The sequence below is a fragment of the Oryctolagus cuniculus genome, chromosome 9 (assembly GCF_964237555.1).
Source record: "Oryctolagus cuniculus chromosome 9, mOryCun1.1, whole genome shotgun sequence".
In the NCBI taxonomy this organism is placed as follows: domain Eukaryota; kingdom Metazoa; phylum Chordata; class Mammalia; order Lagomorpha; family Leporidae; genus Oryctolagus; species Oryctolagus cuniculus.
The window spans coordinates 84,192,163-84,200,598 of record NC_091440.1 but is presented as its reverse complement, the minus strand read 5'-3'; the positions used below and the strand labels follow the sequence as shown (position 1 = coordinate 84,200,598).

Sequence of the window (8,436 nt, the reverse complement as noted above, 5' to 3'; positions counted from 1 at the left end):
TTCTGCACACCAGACCCTACCCTGAGGACAGCCACTAGATGCCAGCTCAGTCTCTCTCCTTTGGGTTCCATCCCTCAGTTCTTTTAGCCATTTCGTGTGTGTTGTGTTGTGCAGTCCGTCACCCTGTCAATCACTCTCAGAACCTCCCTCCTCCCACAATGCAGCTGGAGCGAGGCTGGGGGCGGGGGGTGGGTTCTGCTTTTTGCTGTGCTCCTTTCTGAAATCAACATGCCAGAGACCCCTGGCTTTGCCTGTCAAGCTTGCCTTTCTACTTCCTGAGTAAAAGCACATTAGTTACCCATAAGGAAAGCAGTCTTATTCTCAAGAGTCCGGGGTCTCCCTGGCCCCTCCCTCAGGGCCAGCTGAAGCCCTCTGGACTCTGGCTCCTGGAGTTCCAGCCTTTGGGGGAATGATGTAACAGAAATCAGAGGAGCAGAGAAACCCCATTGGCTACATTCGTGGGGAAGGCGGGTCTTCTTCCTGAGGCTTGGCTCTTCAGCATTCAACAAGTATTCCACCCCTTTCTAGAAAATTCCTTTTGGATTAAGGGAGAGTCCATTTCGGTTGCTTGTAACAGAAGAGCTCAAAGCCAAATTACCCGACCCTGCCCCAGTCCTGACAGATCACTGGGAACCAGACTTCTCCATCTGTCTCACAGGTAGTGCTGTCAAGCCACATGTCCCCAGTTCTGCACTTGGAAAGTTGGGTTGGGACAGAAACAAGCCTGTGAGGATTGTGGGTTGCTCTTCTTAGATCATGTGTATCATGTCCTGTTGTCTGCTGATCGGGCCAACTTGCCATCAAGGTCTCCAATCAAATGACCAGCAAAAACGGTAAGTAGGTGACATAACTGTAGCTCCTAGGTGTTGACTACCTGTTCATGGCGTGCTCCCCTGCACTACCAGGGTGTCAGTGCTCAGAGGTTACCTAGTTGGCCAATAAATGATGGAGAGCACACCAAACTCAAGTCTGCCACCCTGAAGGCAGGGGAGATAGAGGAGGAATCTGCTCAGAACTCACAGCCTTCGAGACACTTGGTGGAGAGGTTGTATCTTCAGTGCTTCCCAAAGACCTAGGCAAAGCAGGCTGCAGAAGTCCGGCCTCAGGTTTCCTGAGCTCATTAACAGAGAGGCACTGAGTGTAGCCGCTGAGTGTGGAGGTGGGAGAGGATGACAGATGGGTGGAGTTGCGGTGGGGCGGGGGAGTCCTCAGGTCTGTGGCCCAAAATTTGCAGCAAGATGAAGACCTGAGTGGAGAAGTCTCCTATGTTGCAGACTTCATTCAGCATCCTGGGTGCTGGCATCGCATCCGGACGCACAGCGCGTGCATGTGTCAGCTTTTCACGGTGCCCCCTCCCGGGTTCAGAGCTCACAGGAAGACGCCCCTGGCTTCTCACGGTGCCTCCACTCTCTATCCGCTCTCTTCCCAGCCCTCTGCTTTGTTCTAGTAGGCACAGCTCTGAGGAGCAGAAGAAATTTCACATGCCCAGAGCAAAGATAAACATTGTGGGACAACGGAAATTTTATTAAAATAAATTTAGAAATTGCCTCTGCTCAAGATTTTTTTTCTCGCCCTGATTTTCATAGTTTAAGAGCCTAATTTTGTAAGCTTGTTCTCTGGGAAAACCTCGACTGACTTCTATCATTTTAAACAGCCTTGTGTAGTCACAGCATCTAGATGGAGTACATTTCCTCTTCGTTTTCAACATATCACATTTCTTGGCAGAAATGTATAGCAGAAAGCACCAAAAATTTAAAATGAGGACAAACTCAAAATTTCACACATCAGATTTCTCTTTTAGATGATTTCTTCCTGTTAAACCTTTCCCTATTTTAACTTTATTTTAGAGGCTAACCATTTAAAATTCGATTTCAATACTGTTCAATCATCTGATAGGATTTCGTCGCAGACTGGCTCTGTTCAGTTTCTAAATCGAAAGGACTCCGTCGGCCTAATCCCTCAGGAGCTTGGCTGGGCTCAGGCCATTGTCACCTCCCACTCAATTCCAAGGGTGAATTCCAGCATGGCCTTCTCACTCTCTCTGCTTGGCTTAACTCGGCTTCTCGCTAAGATTTCCCTGTTTGAAGATGTGTGCTGTGCACTGTGCCCGATTCCGTGGAAAGATGGTTTGTGATCGCCGGTAGGAGTACAGGTCAAGTTCAGACCAAAAATACCACAAGATGCAAAGTAGGAGCCACTCGGAGAGTCTCCTCTGTGTGCCTGCGCCGCTTCCAGCTGAGTCACGGTGATCTCCAAGCCTTGTGCTTTCTGCTCTGGAAGTGCGCGTGCAGCTCTGCTCAGTGACTAACTCCCTCACGAATGTGACCCAGTTTGTTTGGCAAGATGTCTTTTCTTTTTTTTTTTTTAAGCTCACGCTGCTTGTACTGGTCACGATTCTCTCCCAGGCACTCAGCAACGCTCTCCCAGCACCCACCTGGATTGATAGCTCTTTCCCCAGCTGTTCCCTTCCAGCTGGCCCAAGTCTCCCTGGCAAATCTATATTTCGATTCCCTTTCTGCAGCATTGTGGTGTCCCCAGAGCCTTCCAAGAATGGGTCAACACAGCTCTGCAGGGGGAGAGGCAAGGCAGAGCCTGCAGATTGTACCAGCACGAAAAAGCAACTGGATGCAAGGAGGCGCAGCAGCCGTGGGGAGCGTGCAGGGGTTTCTCACCATCTACAAAGCGGTTTTGACTCACACAGCCTTAATTAGCATCCGTGATATCCCACAGCGTGCGTATAAGTGCTACTTCCATCTGATAGACAAGAAAACTGGCGTCCAAAGAGGGGAAGAACTTCTCTATATAGAAAGTTAAAGGCAGGGCTAGCCTTAAACCTGTCTTTTTAAAACCTGCTGTATGAGTTCCATCCAGTAAGACACAGCTCTTCAGTGTTCAGTTTGATGAACACAAGGTAAACACCTGAACCTTGGGAAGCCCTGGATTATGTTGTGTGGAGCAGGAACCCTGCCTGGGCTCAGGCAGACCCTGGCTAGACCTGGTCTTGCCGTGTGGAGGAATATAACCAGGAGATGTTGACTACAGACTGGAGCAGGAAAGTAGGATTTATTGAAAGGCAAAGGGATGGTATACACTGAGATGTGAGTATGTTGCAGCCATCCGGAGAGTGAACGAGTGGATGGAAGACCTCTCTCCTCTCTCTCTCTCTCTTTCTCTCTGCCTCTGTGTAGCTCTGCCTTTCAAATAAATAAATCTTAAGAAAAAAAAGTTTAAAAAATATATAAAAGAATTTGGCTCTGAGATAAAGAACGTGGAATTGGGGGAGAGTGTTGTAGTGGCTGGCAAAGCTGCCTGCCCCTTGGGACTTCCACGTCCCTGTACAGAGTACCGGTGAGTCCCGGCTACTCTGCTGCTGCTGATCCAGGTTCCGGCTTACACATCCTGGTGATGCAGGCAAGGCAGGGAGTCAGGAAGGGATGGGGCTCGAGGGTTGCCAACACCCAAGCCATGTGCGCCCAAATCCCATCACTTCCTGTGCTGATTCAACCTCTTCTTCTTGCAACTAAGCCTCACTTCCCAGAGGAGCACCACCTTCCTGGAGACCACCACGCTGGTGCTGCTGCAGCCCCACCCCAAATCCTGTCAACTGTGCATCTTCAGTCAGGTCCTATCCTATAAAGGATCCATCCCCACCCTATAAAAGGACCGCCCCAGCCTGGATGGGGGCGGGGCAATTCTCCCTCTTGAAATTGCTCACAGCCACGAGAGTGTGTACCTTTTTGCCTTTCAATAAATCCTACTTTTCTATTCATCTCTGAGTCTCCTGATTATTTTCCTCTATGTGGGGGATAAGAACCTGGATTTATCCTGGCTTCAGCCTGGCCCAGCCCTGGCTGTTGGGGGGTTGGGGGTGGGGGTGGGGGGGAGTTGAGAGCATTTGGGAAGTCACGGGCAGAAGGAAGATCTCTTTCTTCCTACCCCAGCCCTACCTTTCAAGTAGGTCAAAATAAATTTAGGGGAAAAAATTAAATAGATTTAGGGTGAAAAAAAGTCACCAGAATTTCTAGAACCTTCCCACCTACCTTGACTGATGCTGCAGGGATCTGTGCCACCTGTTGCAGGCCACACCCTGAATTCTCACATCAGGGAATTCTCTGGGAGGAACCTCTTGTACCCACCAGGCACGGGTAATCTGACAAGCAGAGGCCTTGCAACTGGAGGCCTCCATTTTAAGGAGAAAGGAAGAAAAAGAAATCCTAAGAGCCCATTCTGTTACATCCAAGGACACACAGTGAAAGGCACTGAGCATTGCTCTCAGCCTTCCATTAATGCAGGGCTACATAACACCATTAACCTTATCTGTGCATCTGCCCAGTTTTATGCTAAACCCTGTGTTTGCTGCAGCAGGTTAGCTGGCTGCTCTCGGATCTTGTTTATACACAGCAGGTGCTAGGAAATGTTTAACAGCTGCTTCTCTGGGAGGAGGAAAGCGCTGGTGGCAGGGTTTGCAGATTTCCATGGTAGCCCTGAAGGCCAATTCAGGGTCTGCCTTTGAAGTCTGGCTCCAGCACCCTTCCAGCTCTCAGTACCCCCTTTTGTGGGTTCCCTCACAGCAGCTCAGGGAGGCCAGGAGGGGCTGGCTGCTGGCAGGTGCACCTGTGACCTCCAGAGTGGATGATTTCTGAGTGGCCCTGGCTCCTCTGCCTGCTCTCCCAGGTGCTCCCAAAATAGTTTTCTCCCCAAAAGATGTCTTACTGTACAATTAAGGGCTTGCAAGTGCTCCTTTCCCAGGCTGGAATCTGCAAATAAACCTTCAAAGTCATTTTGAAGTGCAGAACAAACACAAGCTAGCATGAAATGAATTCCCACAAGGCGGGCAGTTGGTGCCCAGCCTCTACCTGTCTCTCCTGGCCTCTTTGAAGGGTTTTAGGATATCCCTCAACATCCAGCTTGCTGTCTTGCTTTGTTTGGTTTTCCTCTTTAGAAGACTAATTGCAGAAACGCACAAGAATGCACTCACTTCCTGCTCCCGGATAAGCATCTACACCCAGGCCGAGCAGAAAGAAATCACAGGAAGAGAGGCTCAGCCGAAAACACCAAACCAGGAAGCCAGGAGAAAGCCGTACGGTTCGCCAATGTCCAGAGGCCGCCACTGGGCCATCACAGTCCTCACCCACAAAACGTGAATGTACGGAAATCTGCAGGTTCATTCAACAGTGGTGCTGGAACGTTGGTCGCCTTTTCTATCAGCGTGTGTAGTAGGGTCAGCCTAGCAGCAGCTCCTGGCTCTGCTGGCATTTACAGTCCCACGCTGTGCTCCTTCGCCACTTTAATTAGCACTCACTCATCATGTGTCTTCGCTCCTTCTTTCCCCCAGAACTTGACCTGATTCTGCGTGACCTCTCCCAATCACTTCTCCCTTTCCGGTCCCAGCTGGCATTCTGCTCGGGGGTTTCTGTTGTTGTTTTTTCCACGCTCACTGCTTTTGCAGAAGCCTTGACTTCAAGTTGGGGTGTGTGTGTGTGTGTGTGTGTGTTTTGCTGATCTGTTTATTCATTTGAAAGGCAGCATTACACAGAGAGGGAGGAAGACAGCACGCATGTGAGAGAGAGCTTCCATCTGCTGGTTTACTCTCCAAATGGCTGCATTGCCAAGAATGGATCAGGCTGGGGGGCGGCGCCGTGGCTCACTTGGTTAATCCTCCACCTCCCATATGGGTGCCGGGTTCTAGTCCCGGTTGCTCCTCTTCCAGTCCAGCTTTTTGCTGTGGCCTGGGAAGGCAGTGGAGGATGGCCCCCTGCACCCGCGTGGGAGACCAGAAAGAAGCATCTGGCTCCTGGCTTTGGATTGGCGCAGCACTGGCTATAGCGATCATTTTGGGGATGAACCAATGGAAGGAAGACCTTTCTCTCTGTCTCTCTCTTTCACTGCCTAACTCTATCTGCCAAACAAAAAAATAAAAAAGAATGGACCAGGATGAAGCCAGGAGCCTGGAACTCCATCTAGCTCTCCCATGTGGGTGCAGGAACTCAAGAACTTGAGCTTTCTTCCACTGGCTTCCCAGGCGCATTAGGAGGGAGCTGGATCGAAAGTGGAGCAACACTCCTACGGCATACTGGCACTGTAGGCAGCAAGCTTAACCCTCTGTGCCACAATGCCAGCCCCTGGCTTTTAATTTTTAAGCTTCTGATGATGTTAAATATTCAAATAATTCTCCATGCATTCACTGAATTCCTCTGATAAACTCTTTACCAGCTCTTGTGCAGGGATTCAAGGATGCCCAAGAACACACTCCTATTCTCAGAAATTTTGTAGCCTTCGAAGGAAGATGATAATGATATCTAAGTGGCAAGTACTGTGGCACAGCCAGTTAAGCAGCCACTGTGACACCATCATCCCATATTGGAGTGCCAAGTTGAGTCCTGGTGCTCCGATTCTGATCCAGCTTCCTGCTGATGAGCCTGGGGAAACAGTTTCCCACTTGGGCCCCTAACACCACAAGGAAGACCAGAATGGAGTTCCTGGCTCCTTGCTCTTGCCTGGCCCAGCCCCAGTGCTAGCACCTGGAAGAGGCATCTGGAAATCCTCCCTGGCCCGGGACAGATTTTAGCAAGGAGCTTGTGAGCCGAGCCTGGGAACCCTGCTTGCTTAGTGGTGCAAATTGAGGGGAGAAAGTTCCAGAGTCAAAAGAAGCCAGGGCCATATCCCCAGACCCAGGGCCATATCCCCAGAGCTAGAACACACAGCAGTGACTGTGTTTTGGACTGGAGTCCCCAGGTGCCACAACATTCTGCCATCACTTGCGTCAGACATGTAGACATCCGTGCCTGTGTAATGATGTTTGGGTCCCTGGTGGGCAGCTATAGGACAGCACTCGGGAAGGATCAGAAAGGAGTTGACACTCCCAGCTGCCTGGCACTTTTACTGTCGCTTTTCTGTTTGGGAGACGCGTTTACTGTGTGTTACAGATGCTGCAGGGTTCCATGTGTAACAGGCTGAGCAGGTTTGTAGCTTGAGAGCACTCAGCTACCCCATAGAGTCAGTTGGCGCCGGTTCTAGTCCCGGCTGCTGCTCTTCCAATCCAGCTCTCTGCTGTGGCCTGGGAAAGCCATAAAAGATGGCCCAAGTGCTTGGGCCCCTGCACCCATGTGGGAGACTCAAAAGAAGCTCCTGGCTCCTGGCTTCAGATAGGCTCAGCTCCAGCCATTGCGGCCATCTGGGGAGTAAACCAGCGGATGGAAGACTTTCTCTCTGTCTCTCCCTCTCACTGTCTGTAACTCTACCTCTCAAATAAATAAATAAAATCTTAAAAAGAAATAAAGAAATAAGTGCACCCTACAATGTTCACAAGGTGATGATGCAACACTGTATCTACATGCTGCATGACCATTAAAGAGGCAAGAAACATGATCCTTGAAGCCAGCTGTCCTCAAACCACATTCTCAAATTTACTCCACAAGCTGGGCTCAGGGGTTCCACAGGTAAAATCAAGTCACCACGCTTACTACCATTTGGGGGGATGGTAGGATTGTGCCATCATCCTTAAGCCATCTCAACTTCATTAGATCCAACTGAAAATTTTCTCTGAAACTTTTCATAAAATTTGCTCCTATTGTCTGCCAATGAATACTGAGACAATAAATAAATAAATGAGTGTATCTACCAAATATAAGCAGGAAAACACAGAATATCAGAAATAATAGGCTTTGTATGATTTTTTTTTTTTTTTTTTGACAGGCACAGAGTGAGAGACAGAGAGAAAGGTCTTCCTTTCGCCGTTGGTTCACCCTCCAATGGCTGCCACAGCTGGCGCACCGCGCTGATCTGAAGCCAGGAGTCAGGTGCTTCTCTTGGTCTCCCATGCGGGTGCAGGGCCCAAGCACTTGGGCCATCCTCCACTGCACTCCCGGGCCACAGCAGAGAGCTGGACTAGAAGAGGGGCAACCAGAACAGAATCCGGCACCCCGACCGGAACTAGAACCCGGTGTGCCAGCACCGCAGGCGGAGGATTAGCCTATTGAGCCGCGGCGCCGGCCATATGATCTTGATTTTTTATTGATCTTTTTTTTAAGATTTATTTATCTGAAAGTCAGAGTTACACAGAGAGAGAAGGAGAGGCAGAGAGAGAGAAATGTCTTCCATCCGCTGGTTCACTCCCCAAATGGCCACAACGGCCGGAGCTGCACGGATCCGAAGCCAGGAGCCAGAAGTCTCCTTCGGGTCCCCCACGCAGATGTGGGAGCCCAAGGATTCGGGTCATCCTCCACTGCTTTCCCAGGCCATTAGCAGGGAGCTGGATCGGAAGTGAAGCAGCTGGGTCTTGAACTGGCAGCCACATTGGCTGCTGGCACTGTGGGCCGCAGCTTTACCCGCTAAGCCACGGCACCAGCCCCTGGTATGATCTTGATTTTTTTTGTTGTTTTCACGGATAGCTGGTGGTAATTTCAGGTTGCAGACATATATGATAGAGTCACACTT

At 50.1% G+C, this 8,436-nt stretch overlaps 1 long non-coding RNA gene across 2 annotated transcripts; it reads left to right on the top strand.

Annotated features, from left to right (window-relative positions):
* Positions 1-534: 534 nt before the first annotated feature.
* LOC108178806 (uncharacterized) lies at positions 535-3,771 on the top strand. Of its 2 annotated transcripts, none has more exons than XR_001795543.3 (3): positions 535-658; positions 754-833; positions 2,522-3,771. It is a non-coding gene; the product is annotated as an uncharacterized lncRNA (long non-coding RNA). The 2 variants fall into 2 exon arrangements; XR_007913733.2 differs by lacking the exon at positions 2,522-3,771 and adding an exon at positions 1,275-1,546.
* The last annotated feature ends 4,665 nt before the right edge of the window (positions 3,772-8,436 follow it).